Raw genomic sequence first — 27,681 nt, forward strand, 5'->3', positions numbered from 1 at the left:
AGGTAGCTGCATTATTTAGGATGGCATGGCAGCCACGTACTACACCCAGACATTTCTGAAAACTTGACACCCAAGAGAGTCCAGGGTGACATGATCTGCATGGATCCCACAATGTCGTATTCAAAATGCCCTGCAAAGCTTAAACTTTAGCTAAAACCATGCATTTTCCTGACATTGATATGTTTAAAAGTTACAGAATTTGAGGTGAGACAAAAAATGCCTACTACCATTGTTTCTACTGTTCTTCTGATACAAATGTTACCTTATTTTTGTAGCTGGGCCCAGTGCCTGCGACAATATTGAGTCAAATCAAAGACCTTGCAAACACTATATCGACTTTGCATGATGTTTGTTTTGATTTGTTCATGTTTCTTGTACTTGACCCAGCCACACAGGTGGGGAACTTTCCCCCACAGAAATGTGTGGAACGTGCCTGGTCATTAGCCGGAGATTGAGCTTTGCAGGGCATTGTAAGTAAGAAACCATAGTGGGATCTACGCATGTCACTCTACGCACTCTATTGGGAGTCTTGTTTTCTAAAATGTCTGAGTGTGAGAGGTTTACATGGGTTGCGACAGAGACTTGGCCCGAGTTCAGCAGCTACCCACATTGCCAGAAATGGTAAATTTTCATACCAGAAATTTGATGTCTTCACATCAGCTTTTGGAACTTTTTCTCACAAGGGGGTTATTGTTTTTATCAGGAGACGTTTAGGAATGCTGGGTGGTGGGAATTGTGTACATCCACACAGACTCCAGAGCTTTCCAGAAATTTTAGGCAAGTGTGTTGTTTTAGCCAAATGTTTAATTTTGCAGGGTATTGTGTGTAAGAAAATGTAGTGGAGCAACGCAAGTTACATCGCCCTGGATTCCTCGTGGTGTCTAGGTTTCAGAAATATCTTGTTTTGGTAAGTTTCCCTGGGTGGCAACAGAGCCTAAGCCCAATTCCAAAGCTACTCAGATCGCCAAAAAAGTTAGTTTTTCATGCTAGAAATCTGATGTCTCTGTCACATTTTGAGGACTTCCTAGTTACGGGCACAAGGCTTAGCCACACAAGTAAGGTATTGCTTTTCTCAAGAGGGTGTGGGCTCATTGGGTGGTAAAATATTTGTGGATCCCAGCAAATTCTGGAACTTTCCTTCTCTGAAATGTGAGGAATGTGTGTGGCTTTAGCCAAAGTGTGAGGAATGACAGTCATTGTGGCTATGAAACCTTAGTGGGATTCACACAAGTTTCTCCTCTCTGGACTACCCTTTGTGTCTAAGTTTTAGTAAATGTCTGAGTGTGATAGGTTACCATTTGTGGTAGTAGACCCTGCGCCCAAATTCCACAGCCAACCACATGCCCAAAAGTAGCTGTTGTTCATGGCAGATATTTGATGTCTCCATGTCACTTTTGTGGTCTAGTATGTCACGTGCACTAGGCCGAGACAAACAAGTGGGGTACTGTTTTTTTTGTTAGAAGTGTGGTAACAAAGAATAGTAGAACATTTGTCATTACTATGTTGATTTCCCTCCATTATTGGCTTCCAATTTTGATTGAAATATGTAAGCCAGTCTACAGTAAAAGACACATTTTGCAAAATGTCCTCTGAATCATATGATAGTATAGGTAACTCCAAATTTAGAGGTGCACAAATATCCAGAATTTGGCTCTTGCTATCGCTTAGTTAAGACCACCAACACTATATATAAACCTGTGACCAGATTGGTTTGATCATTATAACATTATGTTACTTTTGTTAATGGGCTAATAATCACAGATTAAAACTTCACCAATTCCTATTTTTCATTATTTTATGTCAATGTGTTTCTTTTAGAAAAAAATGAGAATCACACAAATGTAGCCTTGCTGAATTTAGAATTTTGTCGTTTTTAGAGAAATGTATAGCTACCACGTTCACCAGTGGTTTCCCACCTGTGTTGCAAGTAGGATGAAATGGCAAAACACAGCAAAAAATGACTACCAGGTAGACAGTTGGAAAAACTATGGTAAAACATGGTTTTCTTTGACAAGTGACTGCTTGTTCAGAAAGGTGGGAATCTTAGCACATCAGATATTTTGTTGATGCCATTTTTTAGAAAAAAACACTAGCTTTCTTGCACTGCTGTTTTTCAGAATTTCCCAGCAAAAATATAATTTTGCTATGTTTGTGCTATTTTTGCATTTCCCTCAAAGGGAATCCACAAACCATAAGTACCTTTAGAATTCTCAAGATATGAGAAATAAGCACCTGAATTTGGTCTGGATAACGTTTGTGGAAATAGCATTATGAAGGCCTGAGCACAAATTACTCAAAATATCAAAAACGGCTCAACACAGAGGTGGAAAAGCCTTAACAGCTATGGGGCTAATAATCAAATCCTTTAAACTATCTACATATGTTGCCTTCTATTGTGGCTCATTTCTGCCTTGAACAGTAGAGGCTCTCACGTAGATAGGAAACAAAACAGTAGGATGCTGGGAAAGCCAGTCTTTTTAAGGCACCCATAGGGTTGGATGGGATTGCATTTTCAGCACTACTGCTTTGTTCCCATCACAGAGGTGGGGTCACCTCAAAAGTAATTAATTGGACAAGGATGTAGAAGTAATGTTTGAGCTATATCAATGTGTGCCTGGGTATGGGTGTCCAGGTTCATGTCTGCATGCACCATCCAAACGTCAAACACTGGATTTGCCAATGCTTGTTTTTAAGTTGGCTTGGGCTCAGCAGTTCTACCAAAAGTATTTTTACAAAAGAAATAACAAAAGAAAACAAACTGTTATAATATCATCTGGCATGCAGCAGCCTCCAGGCCCATTGCCTTTGCCAATGCTTGTTCGATTTTTGTTTTAGTGCTCATTTAATTCAGAGGGGTCCCAGGGTTGTCATTGTTTTTAGCAGTATGCAATTTTTCTGAATCTGGTTTTCTACTGGTTCTCAGATTTGTTAAATATTTATCATACTACTTTTATGGCTACCAGGGAGTCACTGAGTTACCTTTTTGTTAGGAAAGATGGCAAGTATATTTTTAAAGAAATAGTACTCACAGCCATCAGTATCGTAACTAAATGCGGCTGGTGGTCCATTTGAAAGAATGGATGTAGTTGCACATCACCGAAAGCATACATCACATATTTTGAAATCCGGGCTTTAAGTGGGTCAGGCCTGGCAGGCTTCAGGGTGTCGTATCTTAGAAACTAACTTTGGTAAGGATACCCTATCGAGCCCTATATTCAGGTCCTTTTTTATAGCAACTTTTTAAATTGTTATTTTCATCAATACAATTGCTAAAGAACAGGTATGAGAAAAACAGCCATTCTCAACCTTGTCAAAATTAGGGTATGGAGGTACATGTGACGCAAGTTGATACCATAGTGTGAGTATACCTACATTACAACCAGATGCATAAAATATAGGATCAAAAGACAGCTCAAGAAATTTTCAACAGGAAGTTTACAATCTGAATCAGTTGTCCTCATTGTCGCCAGACACTTCCCCCGTCTGATGAGAAGAGTTAATCTGAGAGCTTGTGTTACATGAATCTGGTTAGGAGTCCTCAGCCTTATAATCACGCCTACAGTGTCTCAGACGTATTTCCTTGGCCTTCACCCATACTGCCACATCCACCACCCAGGGCTCCACATCAGCACCCGCTGACTCATCCAAGTGATTGACAATTGCCTCTTAGGCAGATGCAGCAGCAGGTGTAGGAATTTATGAGCCATCTTCTGGCCCTTCGGCCAGGTGATAGCTCCCTACAGGCATTCTGCAGGGTCAATAGCAACAGGTATCTGCATCACACTTTCTCAGTTGTTCCAGTACTCGCAAACAAAACTCGGACACCTCTGGACAATCCTGTGCTAAATGCAGAAATGTAGCCACAGGGGCAGAACACCTGGGCAATCAATAGGCTTACTAGGGTCTATTTAATGGATCATCACAGGTGTAACATGTGTGGTGCAAGAAATTGAAATGGATAAGTTTCAACTTGCGTTACTGGATACCGTATTCACTAACAAGCACATTCTTGGCCACCGGATGTCATCGAGCTGTACCCCTAGATCACCGTTCCAAGCCTCCAGACCAGGAAACCGGATAAATAGCCAAACTGCTGCCATGGTTTGTATAAGATAGAAACTAGATGGCGACTCACGCCCAGCTCCAACAGACCCCGAAAGATCAGCAACAAGTCTGGAGCCACCAGAAACATAGGCTATAAATCCAGCACAATGTCTGAAACACTAGCATATTGAAGGAACTGTCCCGGTCCCATCTGGAATCTGTCCTGCGCTGCATCAAATGTAATAAATTCCTGACTAGGGAAAAAGTCCACCAATGTTTCGCATCCACCCTCCCTCCAGCTCGAGACATCCACCAATTTTGGACAGCACCCAGAAAGCCGGTAAAACAGAGGATACAAATTCCCTGATGAAGGGGGCTCTCCGCAGGACCAGCCAAACTACGCTTTCCCATATAGATGTAGTGTGACGTACGATGTATGGAACCGTTCATGTGGTTAACTTAGTCAAAAACACGGATCCATTTCTCACCAGTGATAGTAAAACACCTTAAGGTAATCAATCCATTTCAACTGTGCAGTCTGTCCTCATGCTTTGCTTCTTGCTGCATTCCTTAAGATAATTTTCCTTTTCACAATGAATTATTTCAGTGGGTTTTCTCATTCAACAAATGACTCTTTTGTAATGTATGCTATGAAACAGTGGTCTCCATGTGAAAGGGGCATTTCAGCCAATCATAAAGGTGGTCAGACTACTTGCACATCAAATCCTTGCACTCTGCAGAGTGCACAGAGCAATGGCCACATATGTGCCAGTTGTAGTTGTGGCAAAGTGTGTGAAGGAGGTTGACAGCTTTTGAGATATGGACAGCACCAAAAGAAAAGGTAATGGCATGCTTAAAGGTGAGCGGGTAGGTTGCTTCTATAGGGGAATAGTGAAGTGGAGGAGATTAAAGGCAGTACGTGCAAAATAAGAGAGTAATAAGACATGTGGAAGACGAAAGAGATGAGGTGTGTGATAAGCAGATGGGGGATTTCATAAATAATGTGCAGAGAAAAAGGTGTTTGTGTCTGAGAGAAAGTCTGTAAAGGAAAACTGTGTGAGGGGGAACCCAGAAGTGAAAGAGACGGTGTGGCTAGGACACCACTGAAGATGGCTGCCTAGTTGTGAGGCTCTGCGCCACATCAGACTCGCCGAATCCTTTAATGTGGTTTTGGACAGCACCCAGAAAGCCGGTAAAACAGAGGATACAAATTCCCTGATGAAGGGGGCTCTCCGCAGGACCAGCCAAACTACGCTTTCCCATATAGATGCTTTCTCAGGCAGAAACAGCTGAAATCATGCAGCCGATCATCTCCTGAGTGCCTGCAAACCTCTCTTGAAAATGTATTGCCATCTTTTGAAGCATTTTAAGCAGATGGTGTTGTTGGAGTGTTGGACCTGCCATTTTGTTTTCTACGAGTGACAGGTAGTTTTGTTGCAGCGTGCTTTAGTGGCTTCCGAGTAACTTTTGCCAAACGTACTCCTGAAATTTCCAGCATGTTCTACATTTTGCACCACTGAATGAACTCATTCCGCACTTGAATGTTTGTCCTCCTGGCCACATGAACTTCTCACAGACCTTTATCAAAACTGCATATTGTTATTTTGTCATCTCACTCTGACAGTACTTTTGTCATTATCTATACTTTATCTTTGGACTCAGAGGAATACGTTGGGTTTACTTTTTGACTATTCTGTCCAGAATTTTTACTCACTCTTCTATATATTATTTATATGTGAGCATAATAAAGAAACCATTATCTTCAAATAAAGGACATTCTATTCTGCCCTCCCATGTACATTACCCTTAATGGATGGTCTGCATAAAGCTTATGACATGGCTCAGTCTGGTTCTTCTCGCTGAGCGGTTTCAGCTACTTCCTCAGTAAAGTCATACTCTCCTTCCTCCACTAATAAAAGACTCAAGCAGGACCCTCCTCCAGAAAAATAAACGTGTCCTATTTCCTTGGAAACTGTTTTGGGAAAATGTGTTCATTAGGATCATTTGTTGAAGAAACTAAAAGCGTAGCCAAACTCTTGTTGATAAATGGTTTAAAATGGAGTCCAGAATTTCATTGGTGGAACGTGTTAGTAACGTTCAAGATGAATCTGCAAGAATCGCTGTTCTGTAAAAGGGTGCTTTATTATTGAAGAAACACAGAGAAGTCCTAGAAAATAGAAATAGGAATAATAATCTACATTTATGTGATCTTCCTTAAGGGATTGAGGAGAACAACCATGTATCTTTCTCCTCTTCTGTTCTACCTGAACTTACTTGATTTAGCTTCAACCACCAGATTAAACATTCAGCATGCTCCAAGATTGGGTCCTCTATTGTCATCTTCAACAAATCCATCCAAACCGCGTGGAGTAAGCATTCTGTTCTTGGGATTCACAGACCTCCTGAAGGTTCTAAATGCAGCTAAAACTAAGAAACAAATTATATGGTCTGGGCAAAAATATTAATTTCTCAGGATGTTTCCACATCAATGGCAAAACGTCGTAAAGAATTCTTGTATCTTCGCCTTGCACTATGTACTTTGGGTGCTCGATATGGTTTATTTCACTTGTGTTCATTCAAAGTTATGTTTCACAACAACACTGCTTCACTCGAATATCTGAACGAACTTCGAAAGTTCATTAATTCCCATTTTACAGTTCCAGTGGACACCGCTGGTCCCTCCCCCTCACGTTGATCCACCTGCAGTGTTTTATAATTTCACTAACTGTTCTTTATTTTTCCGCAAATTGTTAGTTGTTGGTAACTGCTGGTGATTGTCTAGTCTTTCTTTGTTCAATCATCCCCTTCTTTATTCTCTTACAGGTAACAAGGATCTCTTCCATGCCTGTTCCCTACTCGCTCTATATATGCTGTTCCGGTGTTGTGCCTTGTCCCTTGTTTGTTGTGCTGTCTCCACCACAATATCCTTCTTGTCCATTCATAAGGTAAGTTTCTTCAGTCATCAGTTCCTGATATGAACTGTCCTCTTTTACTATATGTGTTCTCCTTTCTTTTCCTATTTTCCTGACCATTTCCTCTTCTCTCCGTTTGATAAATATCTCATATTCTCACTCTCCTCCTGCATATTCTTTTTTCTTCACTTCATGTCTTATAGACGTTGTTGACGGTATTGGTTTATATTCATTAACTGTTTTTCATATTCAGAGTAGTTTCTTGGAATGTGAAAGGTTTTATTAACCCTTTAAAACGGCAGAGAATTCTATCTCACTATAATCCAGACTTCGTTCTGTTGCAAGAAACTCACCCCACAGAAGCAGAAGCTGTAAAGCTTAATCGTATTAGGGTGGGTTTGGATTTTGTAACTCCTACATCTAACAAGAAATTGGGGTAATTATTTTATGTCACAAAAAGTTCAAATTCTCTATTACTCAAGATAGTTACTCGTTAGGTTGATGGTGAATCGTTAAATTGCGTGTCAATTATATCTCACTAAATGTTTAATGTCTGTGGTCCAACCCAGCATGATTACTTATTTTGGACAAATATAACTAAAACGAGTTCAACATAGTGATGACTTTCTCATCTTAGGTGGTAATTGTAACCGAATTATGGATCCACTTATAGATCATCAATAACAGGTTAAATTCGTTCCCCTAAAGCCCATATACAGTTTCCCTCCACTACCTCTCAGAATAACCTAGTAGATGCCTGGAAATTGTGTAATCCTGCTGCAAAAGTTTTCGTTTTACTCCCCTCCCCATGGTTCTCTAACATGCTTAGATCATATTTTTCTTAGCAAACCTCTGGCACAGAATCTTCTTAATTCTATTATAGAACCCATTATTATTTCTGACCATGTTCCAGTTATTGCTGATCTAGATCCAATGCTAACACATCCGAAGTCTAATAAATGTAGAGTTAATAATTTTCCTATTATTCGATCCTGCTTTTTTAAATTTTACCTTACTTGCTTCTTTTGCGGAGGATTTTTTTATGCTCAATCAAAACTGAAATACATCACATCAGTTATTATGGGATACTTTTAAAGCTGCAGCTCGAGGATTTATCATTGGCTTTGTTTAAAAAAAGAAGAAACAATTTGCCAAACAGCATAAACCCCTATTATCTGCTATTGAACATATAGAACACCAATTCTGTTCTTCCGTTTCTGACTTTAATTTGCAAGAACTTGTTTGAGCTAAATTACACTTTAATAAAATAACTACGGATAAAGCTTCATCAATATTATTATGTAGTAATTTCCGTTATTATGGAGGATGTAATAAAGTAGAAAATCTCCATGCATCAGATGCGAAACAATTATTCAAACACAAAAATATTTTAGAAGAATTCAAATTTTTTTATCTAAATCTGTACCCTCTTGAGTCTCCTGTACAGTCTTCTGTAATTGATGTTTATCTAAAAGTCAGTCCCCTATCTACCCATGATATTTTAATTTTGCATCCCTTGAAACTGAACTTTTGCTATCAGGCATACTTAAGGCTCTCAGTTCTCTTAAAAAGGCAAAACTCCAGCTCAGACGGTTTTACCATGGAGTTTTTATACACTTCTCAAATGTAATACTCCCTAATCTTTTGCAGCTTTTTCAATATTTTTATAGTATCTGTACTACTGGGGGTACTTTTCAAGAGGCAACAATTTGATCCCAAAAGAGGGTCGTGATCCTTCGCAATGCAAAAACTATCAACCTATTGCCCTTCTTAATGTAGATTATAACATTTTCACCAAATTATTAGCTTTGCTGCCTGGTCCATTTCTTCCTAACAAGAAGCATCTGTTGATTCAATTTTCAATTCTCCTTACTTTGTTTTTAATAAAAGCTTGACAAAGATATTTTCTTCTTAAATCCAGTAAGTTAGGGCAGATACAGACTATATTTGTAGTCTAAGGCTGCATAAGCGGCAACCAACATTCAACCTTCGCAAGGTATTCTAAGAGCCCTCTAGATCAGTTATTAGAATATGCAGGAGGCAAAATTGTAAGCATTTAATTTTGACAGCCACCTCCCGATCTGAATCAAGATAAGATTGTTTTGTTTCCTGAAGGCTTTCAATTAATAAATGGATGTGCTTTAGTTTAGCTGTTAATTTAAGATCGATCTCTCGCCCTTCTAGAAAAATAATGGTATGTATCAAATTTTTATGAGAGCCCTGTTGGAAGGCCAAAAAAGTCTACAAGGGAGACAAATTCTGATCAGTCAGAATTTTCCCAATGTAACTAACATTCAGGTTATGATGTTTGGGGTCATTGTAGGATAACTCCTTGATGATCCATTTTTTTAAATGTACCCTCCTGTGCAGTCAGACAATCACATACATAGCTGAAAATAGAGACTAACTAAAGACTAGATACGGTTTTCAAGGTCAGTTCTTGGCATAGTATTGCTTGCGAAGTGGAAACACGTAGGTTGAGAGGTTGAGTAGGAGCCTTGTGCCCTGCATATAGGTTGGTGGATATAGGATGATGGGAGTAATACTCTCCTCAGATTTTTCCAGAAATGAAGCTTTGCTTTACTTAAGGGGCCCTGTGCTCTAATCCTGCTAGAGCCAAGACTTCCAGGGTGAGCAGTGGGACTTAAAGGATACATACAGAAGTGTTGCTTCAGTCAGCCTGCTCCAGTCGAGCAGCCAAACACCCTTCGTCCAGTCTTATCTTATTGTATGGTGAGGACCCTATGAGTGTCTGATGTTCCGCCACTAATAATTTCAAATCAAGTCACCTGTCCCAAATCAGCATTCTGTTCCCGTTGGCAGTTGTTTTGTCAGTAAAGTAGCGTGGTAGCTGATCGTGCCTTGTAATCTCGAAATCTAATTGTAATTGCTGAGGTTTCTGATCACTCTGGTTCCTGCAGAGTACTAATGCACTCAAGAGTTGATTTAACTGTTTTACAGTGCGGGGATGTTGCTGCTAAAACTCTAAAGCCCAACTTGCATAGAACTTGATGTATCGAGCATTTGTAGTGCTCTTCTGATTGGACTTCGAGGAACTTACTTAAGGAATATGAAAGACTATGTTGGGGAGTCTTCTCTCGAGGAGTTGGAAATCAGGTGCTAATAAATATGCATTAAAATCACCTGTTAATATGATGGTGGTGTTACAGTAGGACTCTATAATATCTTCAGTATTTTGAAAAATTGCTTGAATACATATCCGATCCTTGTGCTTGTTTGGAGAAGTGTATAGATTAATAATTATAAGATTTTGTTTGCTTGGTGCCCTCGTCTAAGACTGATAGAAATAGTCAGAAGTGGGCACAATTTTCAAGCAAGAAACCCTAAGATTGTGTTTCTTTTAGGTTTAAAATGCCACTGTCTGCACATCCCTGCGTAGCAGTGACTTCAAATGTATTGAAGTTCGTTTGGTGCATCTGTTGATGGACCATGGTTCCTGAAGGCAGACAATCTGGGGGTTGTTTAGAAAAGCTAAAGCGTATTGCTGGCCAGTCCAAGTTTTAGCTAGCACAAAATGCCTGCTGTGTTTCAAGAGCACAACAAAATTGACTGATCTGGGCTCTTATTGATTAATCCTATGTCATTAGGTAGGTAGAGAAAGTGTGGACATTGAATGGAGGAGAGTTCCCTGCAAGGAGGTATTAAATGACACATGGAGGGTTAAGTCATTCTAAAGAGTGATTCTCATGGCTTTCAGGGAGTAGCCTGTAGACCTTTTCCCTGGGCCCTGAAAAAAATGTAATTTACTTACACCGCTCAGTGTGTGTGTCAGTTATACTGAAAGTAAATGAATATTTCCAAGTATCCGGCGTGGAGATGTGTTGTTCCCAAATTTTCATTGATAACGAAATGTCTGCCCAGGTGGTCCTTATAAGGAGTTTGGTTTTATCTGTCCTCTCTAAATTTGTTACGAAGCAAGTCTTCAGATCTGTTTCCTTTTAGTTCAGGAAAGCGAATAAGGAGTCTAAGAATCTTTTGCAATTGAGAATGTCATGAGGTCCTTGAGAATGGTACATTGGAAGGAAGTCCAAGATTACTTTATGCACCAAAGCAATTAAAGCACGGGTTGATGAGCCATTCAGCACTAAAGGGAGAGTTAATCCTCATTGTGGGCGTGAGGGTTTTGGAGTTGATCCCATGAGAAGTAGGAGTAGGTAAGCTAATAGAAGGCGGTGAATCATTGGTTTGGGGGCTGCAGCCTTGAGGATTAGTAGACGACAAGCTTACAAAGAATTTATGGTTAGTACTCTTATTTAGATGATCTGGGTGGGGTGTCTGAAAGATGAACTCAGATTGAAGTAGAATTGCCAAGGGTGGGGAATTTGTATCGTCCGACACACGTTAGTATCTTTGGTGGGGTTAGAAGATGTCATTTCTATTTTGTTCGCAGACTGGTGGTACAATATTTATGGTTTCAACAGGTTTATGCATATTTTACAGTACATTGAAGTGAATACAAATGGCAACAGCAGACCAGTAAAGCTTGTGCAGAATATGCTTTGCTAGTGCACATTTATGATTGCCTACCATTTTGAGCTGCATAGTTCTGTACCACTTAAGGAACAGGCATAAGCTTTTTTACACTCCATTGCTGTAATCCATCCACAAGCCAATGACAGCTGTAAATGTAGAATGCCTGCCATCAAAAGTAGGACTCAGAAGAATACTGCTAACAGATTTAGATTAAATAAACAGGTTAAGGAGGGTGCAAATATCTGAGATGTCACACGTAGATCAGTTCTTAAGTTTTAATGCTTAAACTCTTGCATGATTTTACAGGCTTAGGGCCCACAGTCCTTAGGCCACAATTTGAGCCCCAGAATCCCACACTAGTATTAACCATCATTCCTTCAGGAATACTAAAAGAATTCAACCTCAGCCAGTGGCTACCCATCCAACACCAACCTTCATCATATATTGTCTAAAGAGCTCTGCTAAGGAAAAATAATGTGACTGGATGAGGTGTCCTAGAGTTGCAATATAGGTGGTAAACAGATTTGGGGGCAGTGCAGAAGACTGAGCAGCACCACAACTCAAGGTACTGCGTAGCTGATAAAAATGTATGGAACGTTTGAACCTGCTGAAACAAGAGAAAATGCACCCGCTGCCTCTTCTGCTTATGATCTTTTGGAGATTATGTGTAACAGTGGCATTTTTGAGAGTATCAAAATTACTTGACTGGTATAGAAGAAATATGACACAGAAACAGCAGCCATTATATGAAGGATATCCCAAACCATCACAAGAAAAAATCCAGTGATGTGTTTAAGAGAACAAAACAGCATAAAAGTAGCCTAGCTGGCTATTGTGATTGAAAACAGAATGCAATAATCTTAGCTGCCTCATTCAAAAGTGAAATGTATTGAACTTGAGAAGGCTGAAATCATTCAAGACCTTGTTCTTTTTGAAGATGGTGCCACAAGAGTAGACATGCAGCTAGTAGAAATTGTCCATTGCTCTTTGATTAGGTCACTAAAGAAAATACAGACCCAATTAGACAGAACTAGACTGAGTGGTTAACTTGATTTGAGAATAACACCGCAATCTTAACCAGTTGACCGTCCAATGGCATAAATCTAAGAATGTTGGCAATGTAATATTTAACCCCTTGGGTGCCCAGGACGAGGTGATCTCGTCCTCGGCGCCGGTTCCCTGGTACCGAGGACGAGACCACCTCGTCCTGCTATGGGCCCCCGGGGGGAGCGCTAGCTCCCCCCCTGATGGCCAGGCACCCCCCTCCCCTGGGCAGGGATGGAAGGGGAATCGCTTCCCCTTCCACCCCGCCCCCCCCAGTGACCCTCCCACCCCAGTGGCATCTGATGACGTCAGCGCACTTTCGCGCGCTGACCTCATCAGAGGCCTTCCCTCAGCGCCCGATCGAAGGAGAAATGCTTTGCATTTCTCCTCCGATTACGTAGAGGGGCAGAGAAGCCGGAAAGGAGAGGAAAGGCATTTCCTCTCCTTTCAGGCTTCTCTGAACATTTCTGCTGCCCGAGCGCAGTGCGATCGGGCAGCAGAAATTGCACTAGACACCAGGGAATTTATTTGTTTTTTATTTACTTGACAAGGAGAGCGGCCCCTTGGGCAAGGGCCGCTCTCCAGGGGGGCAATTTGTTTTTTGGTTGTTTCTGCCCCCCCATGGGGCAGATCGGCCTAATACAATTAGGCCAATCTACACCCACAGGGGACAAAAAAAAACCTGGACACCAGGGTTTTTTTTTTTTTTTTTTTTTGTGTGTGTTTTTTTTTTTGTCAGTTTCACTTGAGGAGAGCGACACCTTAGGCAAGGGTCGCTCCCCTGGGGGCAACATTTTTTCTAGGCCATTTCTACCCCCCTTGGGGGCAGATCAGCCTACTTTTATTAGGCCAATTTGCCCCCAAGGGGGGGGGCAGAAACCACTAGACACCAGGGATTTCATTTTTTTATTATATGTACACATAAGGGAAGCAAATCATTTTACAGCTGTTTCTGCCCCCCCCCCCTGGGGGGCAGATCGGCCTAACATAATTAGGCCGATCTGCCCCCGGGGGGCAGAAAACCCCTAGACACCAGTTTTTTATTTTTTTTGTTATATGTGGGGAGCGACCCCTAAGGCAAGGGTCGCTTCCCTGGGGGCAGAATTAATTCTAGGCTATTTCTGCCCCCCTTGTGGGCAGATCAGCCTATTTCTATCAGGCTAATCTGCCTTCAAGGGGGGCAGAAACCACTAGACAACAGGGATTTTTTTTTTTGTCAGTTTCACTTGAGGGGAGTGACCCCTTAGGCAAGGGTCGCTCTCCTGGGGGGGGGGAGCAAATTTATTTTAGGCCATTTCTGCCCCCCTTGGGGGCAGATTGGCCTGTTGTAATTAGGCTGATCTGCCCCCGGGGAGGCAGAAACCTCTAGGCACCCATATGTGGGGAGCGACCGTTAGGCAAGGGTTGCTCCCCTGGGGCAAAATTATCTTTGGGCCATTTCTGGCCCCCTTGGGGGAAAATCGGGCTATTTTTTTTTATGCCAATGTGACACCAGGGATTTTTTTTTTTTTGCATAAATTTCACGCATGGGGAGCGACTTCTTAGGCAAGGGTCGTACCCCTCGGGCGCAAATTTATTTTAGACCATTTTTGCCCCCCCTTGGGGGTAGAAACCACTTAGGCACCAGGGATTGGGGAGTGTGTTTTGTTTGGGGGGGGGGCAGCCCCTTGAGCAAGGGTCGTTCCCCAATGGGGCACATTACTGTTGGCCATATCTGCCCCCTTTGGGGGCAGATCGGCTTATTTTTGGAAGGCCCATCTGCCCCCAAGGGGGCCAGAGAGCCCACCAGAGACCAGGGAAGATTTTTTTTCGAAATAAGAGGGGGGGTTATGGCCATACCCCCACTGCAAATAAATGGGCCAAAGTTGTTCTGCCCACCAGTGGGCAGATGGGGCAATTACCCCCGATCCACACCCCGGGGGGCAGGAAGTCTACTAAATGCCAGGGAATAAAAAATAAATAAATAGTGGGGTGGTGGCTACCAACCAGTATGGGCATGGTTATGCCCCCACCCCAACTGAAGGGGGTAACATTCTTTCAGCTCTCCCCCGCACACTAAAACATCTTATCCCACTGCAAGCAAGTGGACATTTGATTATTTGGGGTTTTGTTCTTACATTTGGGCCATGAGAGCTTGGCTAACTCTCAAAATCTCCCACTTGGAATGGTGAGGGCTGCACTTTTTGGACTTTGGGACACTGCCATGTAGAACAATCCACAAGACCTAGACACATCTGAAAACTAAACATCTGGGTGAGTCCAGGGTGGTGTGCTTCACATGCACCGCACCATTTTCTTACCCACAATGCCCTGAAAACCTCCAACTTTGCTGGAAATCACACATTTTTCCCACATTTTTGTGATGGAACCTACCGGAATCTGCAGGAATCCACAAAATTCCTACCACCCAGAATTGGCTCATCTATACCGATAGAAATTCTGCCCCACTTGTAAGCCTAAAAAATTTTCCTTCCAAACTGGCCTTTTGGACCCGCTTTGGTTCCCCCTCAATTTTGACATGTTTTTGGCTCTTTCCTGTCACAGGCACTTGGCCCACCTACACAAGTGAGGTATAATTTTTACCGGGAGACTGAGGGGAACGTTGGGTGGTAGGAAATGTGTCCCAGTGCGGTGATCCCACACAGAAATGTGGGAAACATTTGATTTTTTTAGCTAAATTTGAGGTTTGCTGAGGATTCTGGGTAAGAAAACACTGGAGTATCCACGCAAGTCGCACCTCCCTGGACTCCCTCGGGTGTCTAGTTTTCAGAAATGTCTGGGTTTGGTATGTTTCCCTGTATGGCTGCTGAGCCCAGGACCAAAAATGCTGGTGCCCCCGCAAAAATAGGTAGTTTTGTATTTGATCATTTTGATTTGTCCAGATAGTGTTTTGGGGCATTTCCTTTCGCGGGCACTGGGCCTACCCACACAAGTGAGGTACTGTTCTTATCGGAAGACTTGGGGGAACACTGGGTGGAAGGAAATTTGTGGATCCTCTCAGATTCTAGAACTTTCTGTCACCGAAATGTGAGGAAAAAGTGTTTTGTTTGGCCACATTTTGATGTTTGCAAAGGATTCTGGGTAACAGAACCTGGTGAGAGCCCCCACAAGTCACCCCATCTTGGATTCTCCTAGGTGTCTAGTTTTAAAAAATGTGCAGGGTTGGTAGGTTTTCCTAGGTGCTGGCTGAGCTGGCGGCCAAAATCTACAGCTAGGCACTTTGCAAAAAACACGTCAGTTTTCAATGTAAAAATGTGATGTGTCCATGTTGTGTTTTGGGGCATTTCCTGTCGCGGGCGCTAGGCCTACCCACACAAGTGAGGTATCGTTTTTATCGGCAGACTTGGGGGAACATAGAATAGCAAAACAAGTGTTATTGCCCCCTTGTCTTTCTCTACATTTTTTCCTTCCAAATATAAGACAAAGTGTAAAAAAGACGTTGAGAAATGCCCTGTAATTCACATGCTAGTATGGGCACCCCAGAATTGAGAGATGTGCAAATAACCACTGCTCCTCAACACCTTATATTGTGCCCATTTTGGAAATACAAAGGTTTTCTTGATACCTATTTTTGACTCTTTATATTTCAGCAAATGAATTGCTGTATACCCAGTATAGAATGAAAACCCACTGCAAGGTGCAGCTCCTTTATTGGCTCTGGGTACCTAGGGTTCTTGATGAACCTACAAGCCCTATATATCCCCACAACCAGAATAATCCAGCAGACGTAACGGTATATTGCTTTAAAAAATCTGACATTGCAGGAAAAAGTTACAGAGTAAAACGTAGAGAAAAATGGCTGTTTTTTTCACCTCAATTTCAATCTTTCAGTTATTTTCTGTAGCAAACCCTTGTGTGATCTACACAAATTACCCATTGCTGAATTCAGAATGTTGTCTACTTTTCAGAATTGTTTGGGTTTCTGGGATCCAGGATTGGTTTCACACCCATTTCTTTCACTGACTGGAAGGAGGATGAAAGCAAAACAAAATCATAAAAATGGGGTATGTCCCAGTAAAATGCCAAAATTGTGTTGAAAAATGTGTTTTTCTGATTCAAGTCTGCCTGTTCCTGAAAGCTGGGAAGCTGGTAATTTTAGCACTGCAAACCCTCTGTTGATGCCATTTTCAGGGAAAAAACATAAGCTTTCTTCTGCAGCCCTTGTTCCTCATTTTTTTTTTTTTTTAAACGAATTTGTCACTGTATTGTGGGTATTTTCCTGGCCTCCTTCAGGGGAACCCACAAAGTCTGGGTACCGCTAGAATCCCTAGGATGTTGGAAAAAAAAGGACGCAAATTTGGCGCGGGTAGCTTATGTGGACAAAAAGTTATGAGGGCCTAAGCGCGCCCTGCCCCAAATAGCCAAAAAAAGGCCTGGCACCTGAGGGGGTAAAGGCCTGGCAGCGAAGGGGTTAAAGAAAAGAGCAGATAGATTTTGACCAGAATAGGATTTGTAATCTTCATCTGAAAAAGCACTTACTTCTGTGTGTCAGTTTAAATCATTCACATCCATTGTAGAAGCTGAGCTTATTTCAAAGAAAATGTCATCTTGAGTGTTCGCGTTTTTCAAGAGCTACTGGATGATCAGTATTCAAACCTTCCTTTGGGGTTTTTTTTTGTGCATTTTAGTACTGCAACAGCATGTCAATAGCCATATGACACCAAATCTGTCATATTTGACTGACAGTCATTCTCTGTATAATGATTCTCACTGCAGCTCCTTCCCCTACAAACGAGTTGGACCCTGCTTTATGGGGTGACCAAGGTACAGCTCCTGATGTTAGGTATTCAGTAGTGTTCAGTGTTGTGTGTTACTACTTGTTAGATGAATAACTAATGTTACTTTCCAGTACAAAATGGCATTTTACCTTTGCATTGTTGCAAATCATTTTGATCCGTTTCATCAAGAGTAAATAAAAATATTTTAATGTTTGTACCCGACCCATGTAATTGATTTACAGTGCAAGTGGGGAAAATTCATAGCTTCACAGGATATGTAGATTTCCGTAGCATTTTGTCCTTTGTTTAGGCTTAGAGAGTCCCACTGCAACTGCTGTTGTAGGGGCTTTCTTGATGGTTTACTTGTGCTTGCTGCTAAGCCTCTGATGCCCTGGTGGCTTCCTTTGAGGGAAGTGATGCTATTAAACATGTTCAGCCTCAGATAGCTAAAGACTAATATTGATGCAGAATGTGAAGGGGAGAATTAGTGTCCGCCTCCCAAAGTGGCACCAAATGACTCCACTGGTGTCACAAAGCTTGCTATCTGTTGCTACATGTTGTTGCTGCTTCAGGATGTTTACGTCAGACACCGTGAGTTTGCCAGGAAACTTAATGTTGTCTCAGTTTAGATTGATGTTGTTGGTGCTGCGCTCTCATATTGAGCAACTGCTGTAGTTGCAATGTGAATTTGCAGGCGAAGTTGTGCAATAATTCCCACTATAACAGTGGTCTGTAATTCCTCTGGGAGTTCCACGGCCCAGATGATTGCAGACCAACTTGTGCTCCAGAGTAGACTAACTAGGGAAGGGTCTTAGACCTGTCAGCCTTAGGGTGGTCTTCCCACAAACATTTTGCCTTCTTTGCCTCACTTTTTCTGATCTATTTTTGTTAGCCTTAGGACTCTTGGCACTTTGCCACTGTTAACGAGAGCTAAAGTGCATGTGCTTACTCCCCTAAAACATGGTAGCATTGGTGCATCCACAGTTGGTATATTGAAATTACTCATAAGTCCCTCGTAAAGTCACTATATATGCCCAGGGCCTGTAAATTAAATGCTACTAGTGGGCCCGCAGCACTGATTGTGCCACACACTTAAGCAGCCCTTTAAACATGTCTCAGGCCTGCCACTGCACAGCCTGTGTGTGCAGTTTGACTGCCATGTCGACTTGTCATTTAAAACCTCTTGCCAGGCCTTAATCGTCCCTTTTAATTGTATTGTATTGGAATAGTATTTATATAGCGCCTACTACCCCTGACGAGGTGTCGAAGCGCTTTTCGGTGAGTAGAGTAGCACGCTACTCTGGAACCCAACAAGAATTAGTGATGGATTAGTATCGGGAATTAATGAGTACAGTTTTAGTATTATTATGAGGTAATTTGAGCCACGGATATGAGAGTTTGTTAGTTAGATTGACTGGAGCTATGGAGGGGTGGAGGAGGAAAGAAATCCTGAAGTGTTAATTGGGAGTATATCCTTCATTTACTCAACCCAAAGGCTTGGGATGAGTAAAGGGGGATGGAGCAGGGAAGAGTATGTGGAAGGGTTAGGGAGAGCATAGTAGCAGGGTGAGATAAATGAGGGAGAATTTAGTAGGGTTGTGTGGGAGGTCATGGTAGTAGAGTGAGGTTTGGTGAGTTAGATGTGGAAGCGAAGGGAAGAGCTTAGGCAGAGTTATTTAGGACATGAAAGTAGTAGAAAGGATTTGGGATGAGTCAGAGTGGGAATGGAGGATAGTTTCATAGAGACATGACATATGATGATGGGTAGATAAGTGTGAAAAGATGAGAGCAGGAATTCATAGATATCTAGTATAATAATGTATGTGTCACCACTATGGTAGGCCCTAGGTAGCCCATAGGACAGGGTCACTGTATAATTAAGAGGTAGCACATGTACTTTTAATGCTTACATGTCCTAGTAGTGAAAAACTACTGAATTCGTTTTTCAATACTGTGAGGCCTATCTTTCTCTTAAGACAACACAGGGGATTCCTTACTACATTTAGTAAGCTGTCATTCCTAAACCAGAGCTGGTAGATATGTCATGTTTGGTATCTATCAACATGTAATGATAAACTCCACTTTAGCATTAAAGAGGGTTTATCATTACAAGTTTGCAGATGCCACTTTTTGAAAGTTGGCATTTTCCTGAACTTAACCCTCGGTGCCTGCAGCCTGCCTTAGGTCACATGACTAGGTGTAACTGACAGCTGAGACTTTGTGAATTCACCCCATACAGTCACACATTAGGGGGATTAGCAAAGCCTGAATGGCCCATTAACTGACTTGATGGGTAGTGGAGCTAAGCACAGCCCCGCTTAAAGCTGAATAGACTGCGCCTATTCTCCTCACAATAGGCTTAGCAACCCTGTATTGTCACTGCAACCAGCTTGGAACCAGGGCAGGTGAGGCAGGAAACTCCTGGACCTTAAAAGAACCCTTCTGGAAACTTCTCCCACCTTCTAGGAGCAGTGCACCAGGGTATAAAAATAGGGCTCTCAGACCCTCTCTCTAGTTCACTACTGGACCTGCGGAAGGACTGTCAGAGGACTGCCTGCTGCTGTGATCTGCTGCATCTTCACCTGCACCCAGGACTTTAGAAGGACTTCAGGACTAGATTTGCAGGCCTCCTGTTCATAGCCTCAGGGCTGTAACACCCTTGCATCATCTTGAACCCACACTTGGACCCAGCCTGAGTGAGTTCTGAACCCCCAAGTGGTCTCCATAAACTCCTGGACCTTTGGGTGTGGTGCTAAATATGCCCAGATGGCCATTTTTAAAAACTGAGGACTATTTTGATGCTTAACCCCTTCGCTGCCAGGCCTTTTCCCCCTCAGGTGCCAAGCCTTTTTTTGGCTATTTGGAGAAGTTTGTGATTAGGCCCTCATACTTTTTTGTCCACATAAGCTACCCACGCCAAATTTGCATCCTTTTTTTCCAACATCCTAGGGATTCTCAAGGTACCCAGACTTTGTGGGTTTCCCTGAAGGAGACCAAGAAATTAATAAAATACAGCAAGAATGTCAGGTTTTTTTCTTCACAACAATGGGGAAAAAGGGCTGCCGAAAAAGGCTTGTGGTTTTTTCCTTGAAAATTGCAGGTGCTAAAATCACCGGCTTTCTGAAACAGGCAGACTTGAATTAGAAAACCCAATTTTTCAACACAATTTTGGCATTTTATTAGGAAATACCCCATTTTTACTATTTTTTGTGCTTTCAGCCTCCTTCCAGTTAGTGACAGAAATGGGGGTAAAACCAATGCTGGATCCTAGAAAGCTAAACCTTTCTGAAAAGTAGACAAACTTCTGAATTCAGCAAGGGGTAATTTGTGTAGATCCTACAAGTTTTTCCGACAGTAAATAACAGCTGAATTAAAAACATATTGAAATGGAGGTGAAAAAAGCAGCCATTTTTCGCCACGTTTTACTCTGTAACTTTTTCCTGCGATGTCAGGTTTTTGAAAGCAATATATTGGTACGTCTGCTGGACTCTTCTGGTTGCGGGGATATATAGGGCTTGTAGGTTCATCAAGAACTCTAGGTACCCAGAGCCAGTGAATGAGCTGCACCTTGCAATGGCTTTTCCTTCTATACCGGATATACAGCAATTCATTTGCTGAAATATAAAGAGTGAAAAATAAGTATTGAGAAAATCTTTGTATTTCCAAAATGGGAACAAGATAAGGTGTTGAGAAGCAGTGGTTATTTGCACATCTTTGAATTCCGGGGTGCCTGTAGGAAAGTACCATCTTCTTTGGCATGTTACCCCCATTTTTTTTACCTGTATGTCAGTATGTTTTTTGCCTGTCTCACTGGGGTCCAGCTGGTCAGGACCCCACTGCTCATAGTTTATGGCCTAATGTGTGTGTCTGTATAGTGCTTGACTGTGTCACTGAGGCTCTGCTAACCAGAACGTAAATGCATATGCTCTCTCTGCTTTAAAATTTGTCACTGTAGGACAGTGACTTCATTTACCAATTTCAATTGGCACGTTAGACCCCCCTTATAAGTCCCTAGTATATGGTACCTAGGTACCCAGGGCATTGGGGTTCCAGGAGATCCAAAAGGGCTGCATCATTTATTTTTCCACACATAGGGAGCTCAGACAAACCCTTACACAGGCCTGCCATTGCAGCCTGCGTGAAATAATGCACACGTTATTTCACAGCCATTTTCACTGCACTTACGTAACTTATAAGTCACCTATATGTCTAACCTTAACTTACTGAAGGTTAGGTGCAAAGTTGCTAAGTGTGAGGGCACCCTTGCACTAACAAAGGTGCCTCCACATAGTTAAGGGCCATTTCCCGGGACTTTGTGAGTGTGGGAATGCCATTACACGCGTGCACTACATATAGGTCAATACCTATATGTAGCTTCACAATGGTAACTCCGAATATGGCCATGTAACATGTCTAAGATCATGGAATTGTCCCCCCATTCCAAATCTGGTATTGGGGAGCCAATTCTATGCATCCTGGGGGCTCCACCATGGACCCCTAGTACTGCCAATCCAGCTCTCTGAGGCTTGCACTGCAGCTGCTGCCACCTCACAGACAGGGTTCTGCCATCCTGGGCAGCCCAGTCCCAGGAAGGCAGAACAAACCATTTCCTCTGAGAGCAGGGCGTTACACCCTCTCCCTTTGGAAATAGGTGTTACAGGCTGGGGAGGGGAAGCCTCCCCAGCCTCTGGAAATGCTTTGAAGGGCACAGATTGTGGCCTCCTTGCATAAGCCAGTCTACACTGGTTCAGGGACCCCTTGTCCCCTGCTCTGGCGCAAAACTGGACTAAGGAAAGTGGAGTGACCACTCCCCTGTCCATCACCACCCTGGTGGTGGTGCCCAGAGCTCCTGCAGTGTGTCCCAGACTTCAGCCATCTTGCTTTGCAAGGTGTGGGGGCACTCTGGAGGCCTCTGAGTGGCCAGTGGCAGCAGGTGACATCAGAGACCCCTCCTGATAGGTCCATACCTAATAAGGTAGCCAATCCCCCTCTCAGGGCTATTTAGGGTCTCTTCTATGGGTTCTCTTCAGATTCTGCTTGCAAGTTTCCTTCAGGAATCCTCTGCAACTACTTCATCTTCCTCGGATCAACCGCAGCGTGCTCCAGGAACCGCTGTAACAGCAACAAAGTATCCACAAGGGATACTTTTCCTCTGCAACTTCAGCTCCAGCCAGCAACTGCAACAGTTTCCACGGTGTGCACACTCTGGGGACTCCCTGTCTTCATCCTGCACCAGAAGGACCGAAGAAATCTCCCGTGGGGTGACGGAGTCACTCCCCAGGCACCTTCTAAGACGACGACCGGTACCCTTGGACTCCTCTCACAGCGACTAGCGTGCTCCTAAGGACACAGAGGTTGGACCCTATCGACAGAGACTTTCCTGTGGTCCTGTGACACAGTTTGGAGGAGATAAGACATTGCCTTCTCTGAGAGCGACGGTACCCCTGTGTACTGCGCCTTTTTCACCTCCTGAGGCCTCTGTGCACTATTTGCAAAATTCCTTTGTGCACAGCCTGGCCCAGGTCCCCAGCACTCCATCCGACGATGTGCAACTCGCTGAGTTGTTCTCTGGCGGCGTGGGACCTTCCTTTTGCTGTGCTGCACCAACAACGTTTTGCACCTCCTTTGTACCTGTGTCCTGGGACTCCCATGGGTGCTGTCTGGCATCCTGAGGGTTCTCTAAAATGCTGAGAGCCCCCTCTTCCTCCTCACACAGAGTTGAGGCCTCCAGGTCCCTCCTGGGTCCAGCCAGCACCATTTTGACGCAAAACGCACTTTTGTCGTAATCAAGGCTTGTTGGCGACTTCAAACACGAAATCACATCTGCAACCATCTTCACATCGTGGGACATCCTTTGCATCACGCAGGAATCCGCTGGCATATCCTAGGGTGCGTTCCTGCAGTCTTTGACTAACCAGGGACTCTTCTTTTGCACCCTCTTCCGGGTTGACGGGGCTCCAGCGCTTCCTGGAACTTCCTTCGACTTTTGGACTTGGTCCCCTTCTTTTGCAGGTCTTCAGGTCCAGGAATCCAGGAGTTGTCGTTTGCAGACTTCATTGGCTGCTGCAAAATCCCAATCACAAGGTGTAGTGTGTCCTAAAGAAACTTGAAGTACTTTACTCCTGCTTTTCTGTGCTTTTTGGTGGGGTAATTTACTTACCTTTACTGTATTCTTACCCTCCCAGCGATTCTGCCCACACACTACACTTGTCTAGGGGGGAATTCATGATTCGCATTCCATTTTCTTAGTATATGGTTTGTGTTGCCCCAGACCTATTTTCTCCCATTACATTCTATAACATTTCCTATTGTTTGCACTATCCTATGACTAATTATTTGTCTAATTTTGGTGTCTAGTATATATATTGTGTATAATGCTTACCTCCAGAAGGAGCATTGTCTCGAAGATATTTTTGGTACTGTGTCACCCTAATAAATACCTTTATTTTTGGTAACACTGAGTATTGTCTTTACTTGTGTAAAGGTACTGTGTAACTATAAGTGGTATTGCATGAGCTTTGCATGTCCCCTAGTTCAGCCTAAGCTGCTCTGCTATATCTACCTCTATCAGCCTAAGCTGATAGAACACTACTATTTCACTAATAAGGGATAACTGGACCTAGTATAATGTGTACGTACCCAAGGTACCCACTACAAACCAGGCCAGCCTCCTACAGCATCTCCCTACTCAAAGTCCACCATAGTCGTGGGACGGGACTTTGTATCATTGTCAGAGTTGCTAATCTGGTGCACCTCATCTGGAATTATATGGTCTGGGGAAACCAGCAAAGCCATGACCATGGTTTTGCTGGCACCTGTATCCCTCCGAGCCTTAACTTCAACCCCATTGTTTCTTGCCACTGCCTATACTTCTTCATGCTTAGAGGCCAGTAAGTCAAGGGTTCAATTCCTCCCTCTCCCTCTCCCCCTCCCCCATCCAAGGCAGATAGATGTCTTCTATGTACCCTTTAGAATTCACAGGAACAATTTCCACCCCTATCCCTACACTAACAGTGCCTTTGGGATGGTCACCAGAAAGTGCTGTTTTGGTGCACACAGTATCTCCCCTCTTGTGCCCTAGCTGATGAGTCATACACTGCTCTTACTTTAAAGGGTCATAATCTTTTCCCAGGTAGCTCCTCTCCTTGGATAGGGATGTAGCTCCAGGACCCCCTCCTTGGGTATTCTTTTGGGACTCTTTATGGGTCGCTTTCTTTCTTGTCTTTGCCCACGTCTTTCCCCTGAAGGGAGGCCTGCCCCATTTCTTAGGATCACCTCCACCGGACTTCTTGAGCACTCAATCAGCCGTCTTACCCAGCTCTCTAGGGCTAGATAGCTTGGAATCCACCAGGTGCGGGTGTAACTTCTCTGATGAAGTTAGTGAGTAAATGTTCTTATACTATTAAATTGTAAAGCCTTTTCATTATTGTTCACTCCGTTACCCTTGATACAGCCTGCCAGGGACTTTTCTGATGCATCCACAAAGCCCACTCATGTCTGTGTTGCCCCGTAGTGTGTGTGTTCCAAAACATCTGTCTGTATTCTTCAGGGGGGAGCCCAACCAGTTCAGTCAGCACCTCCATCATGTATGGATAGGACTCTACCACTTCCTCCGCAAGTGTTAGGAGCCTGTCCCTCCCAACTACTGGAACTAGTTCCCACAACATGGATTCCCAGTATTGGGCACCCACCTTCCTCATTCCTAAAGCTGTCTCACAGGATGTCAGCCACTTATCAATGTCATCCCCCTCAACGTATTTAGGAACAGCACCCTTGGGCAATCTGGGATCATGGGACCCCTCACAGTTACCTCTGATCTTTTTGCCGCCACCCTGTCCTTCATACATCAAGTTCATCTTGACCTTTATCTCCTCACTGGCCAGTTTTCTTTCCTCCACGGCCAGTGTCTTTTCTTCCAACTGTAGGGGGCTAACTTGTTCCTCGAGGTTCCTTTCTGAGGTATTACTCTTTTTTTCTCTCAAATGTAGAGAGGTTCCGTGACTGATGATGGGGGCTAAGCTGTTGTTTTCCTCTCCAACCACTTCTACAACGACCTCCGTGTCATCCTCTTCTCCTCCACTGTCTTGGATTATTTCACTTTCAAGTAGTGCTTGGGCTCTCTGGGCTTCTTCCCAAGCCCTGAGAGTTTTTCCATATCCTCCTTCTTTGCAAAGATGCCCAAACGCATTTCTTAGTCCTTCAAAGAACATTCAACTCATTGGTTTTTCAATGTGGACAGGGTGGCCAAGTTGAGCTCCATGTTTTTCAAACTCTTTGCGACTCCAGTAGACTTTAACCAAACTTTTTCAAACTTTCAAAGACTTTTCCAATCTTTTAAAAAAGTTGGTAAACTAGGAAAATGGTGCCTTACAGACTCAGAACTTGGAAAACCTTTAAAAACTCTTTCTTAGATGTCAACTTGGTGGATTAGTAGTGGTTTCTGATTTATCTGTTGTCTGGTACTGCTAAACACAAGGCTAGGCGCCCTTTGAAGAAAGTGGTGTATTATGTGGTGTGAGTGTTGGATCTCACTGTGTAATACACTCACATTACTGTCTTGAGATCAGGCAGGCCTATTTGTAAAACCTTTAGCACATCCCTGTGTAGCTGTGGCTTTGAGCAGTCAGGCTTCTTCAAAGGAACATGCATAGAGCATTTAGAAGTACCAAAACAATAAAAAAAGAAAAGTACCCAACACAAGAAATCAGACACCAATTTATAAAAACAGATCTCATAGTTTGTGAGTTTTACACACCAAAATGAACAGAATCCACAGGAGGGTTCAGGAGATATACATTTTTAAGTAAGAGTTGAAACACTGCCCTCACTCAAAATGTAAATTATCCTTGGCAACTACTCCTGTTACCAAAAACTTTTTAAAAGTTTATAAAGTTGTGCTTAGGTACTCCGACCTGCTTTGGGCAACCAACTGCAGCAGGGAGCAGGTCAATGCGGCCAGTGAGGATTTGTAGAACAGTTACATTGTCACCAAAGCAGTCTCAAGTCCATTTCCAGGATTAATAGATGAACCACCACAGACATCATTCGAATGGTCCTGATGCAAAGGATACAGGATGCTGAAGATGCTTTAGAATGCTGTGTGGTTGATGTGGGGCTTGCTGGGGCTACTTCTTGGTTCACAGTTTTGGTGGGGTGACTTTGGCCACCGTGGTGGATGTCCCTCGAAGATCTGATGGGTCCAGCAAAAGACCAAATGCCATTAAACTTCTGGTCTTCAGTCACAACAAAACCATTGATTCCCTTTGGTGAAGGCTAGTGCCTTTCTTGGGCAACCTAAGTGCACTCCTACAACTCTCCTGGATCTAGCAGACTTGGGTGCAACTTTTGAGTGTTGGGACTCTGTTTCCACGGCTGCACATCGGTGTTCAGTGGCGATCAAGCAATTGTGGCTACTGTCTATCCTAGGTGGACTCCTTCAGCTTTTGTGGCCTTGAGATTTCATAGGAAGTTAGCCAAATGACTCTTAGTTTACCTCTTCTGTCTGGGGGTCAGGGGTCAACCTTCCCCTGAGCTAGCACAGCCTTATCTTTACTAGTCAAGGAGCAGTAGGTGCAATCCTTCTTTGCTACAGATTCTCGTTGCCACGTCCTGGGAGCAGCAGAGCAGTACTTATTCTACCTTCTCTCCCGTTCAGATATGTTCTGAGGTCTGACTGTTAGAAAATGGCCTAGGGGATGCAGTGGTTACTAGTCAGTGGGCTACCGTGTCCCCTCCCCCTGCTGATGACTTCCCAAAATGTTTGACATCTAGCTATTCCTGAATGCAATATTCTACCCACTTGCAAGATGGCAGAACCCTTTTCTCAGTGTGTGGAGCTTGGTAGCCCATTGTAGAGGTGTGACTGCCTGAGGGCTACACACTCATGGGAAAACAGGTTTAGTAACTGTTTTCCCTTCTGTGTCCCTGACTACAGCCTGTTTACCAGAAAAAGAGGGCAGACCCTCTCATATGTGTTCACCATGTGCCCATCAAAGGCGGCTTCTCTTTTGAAGCTCTCCTTTTGGGCTCACATCCTGTGTGACTTCCTGCCAGGGAGACGAGTCAGCTCTTTCAGGAGCAGGTCTTTAATGTTTCCTTTCCTGGGAGTCGTTCACATTTCTTCCCAGGAGGGCAGAAGGCTGTCTTGTGGCTAGCATCAGTGAATGACCACTGGATAACTTGGGCAACAGAATGACGACTTTAAAAAAAGTTGCTTTTACTCAAAAGTTACATTTAATATGATATGGGCATCAAGTTAGGTTTAGTGTAATAATTATTTTGATACCTTGAAGTAACAACTTTATTTGTCCTTTTCAGGAGTTGACACAGCTGTCAGCTTGCGTTAGAACCCTGTTCATAGGGCCACAGGGCCTGGAGGGGTTACTGGTCCCTACCAAGGGGGTTGAGGCCTTTTACTCCTGATGTCCAAGGTCTGACTTACTATGGACCCTGAGCAGTACAATTGCAGC

General features: G+C 43.3%; 1 protein-coding gene across 3 annotated transcripts in view; it reads left to right on the top strand.

Annotated features, from left to right (window-relative positions):
* Positions 1–27,681, top strand: part of DUSP23 (dual specificity phosphatase 23) — a 145,314-nt gene that overhangs the window by 82,352 nt on the left and 35,281 nt on the right. For all 3 annotated transcript variants that reach the window (XM_069217757.1, XM_069217760.1, XM_069217758.1), the window contains one exon: positions 6,868–6,989. The gene's annotated coding sequence lies outside the window, so the exon portion shown is untranslated. The remainder of the gene's footprint in view (positions 1–6,867; positions 6,990–27,681) is intronic.

This window comes from Pleurodeles waltl, chromosome 12, assembly GCF_031143425.1.
Source record: "Pleurodeles waltl isolate 20211129_DDA chromosome 12, aPleWal1.hap1.20221129, whole genome shotgun sequence".
Lineage (NCBI taxonomy): Eukaryota > Metazoa > Chordata > Amphibia > Caudata > Salamandridae > Pleurodeles > Pleurodeles waltl.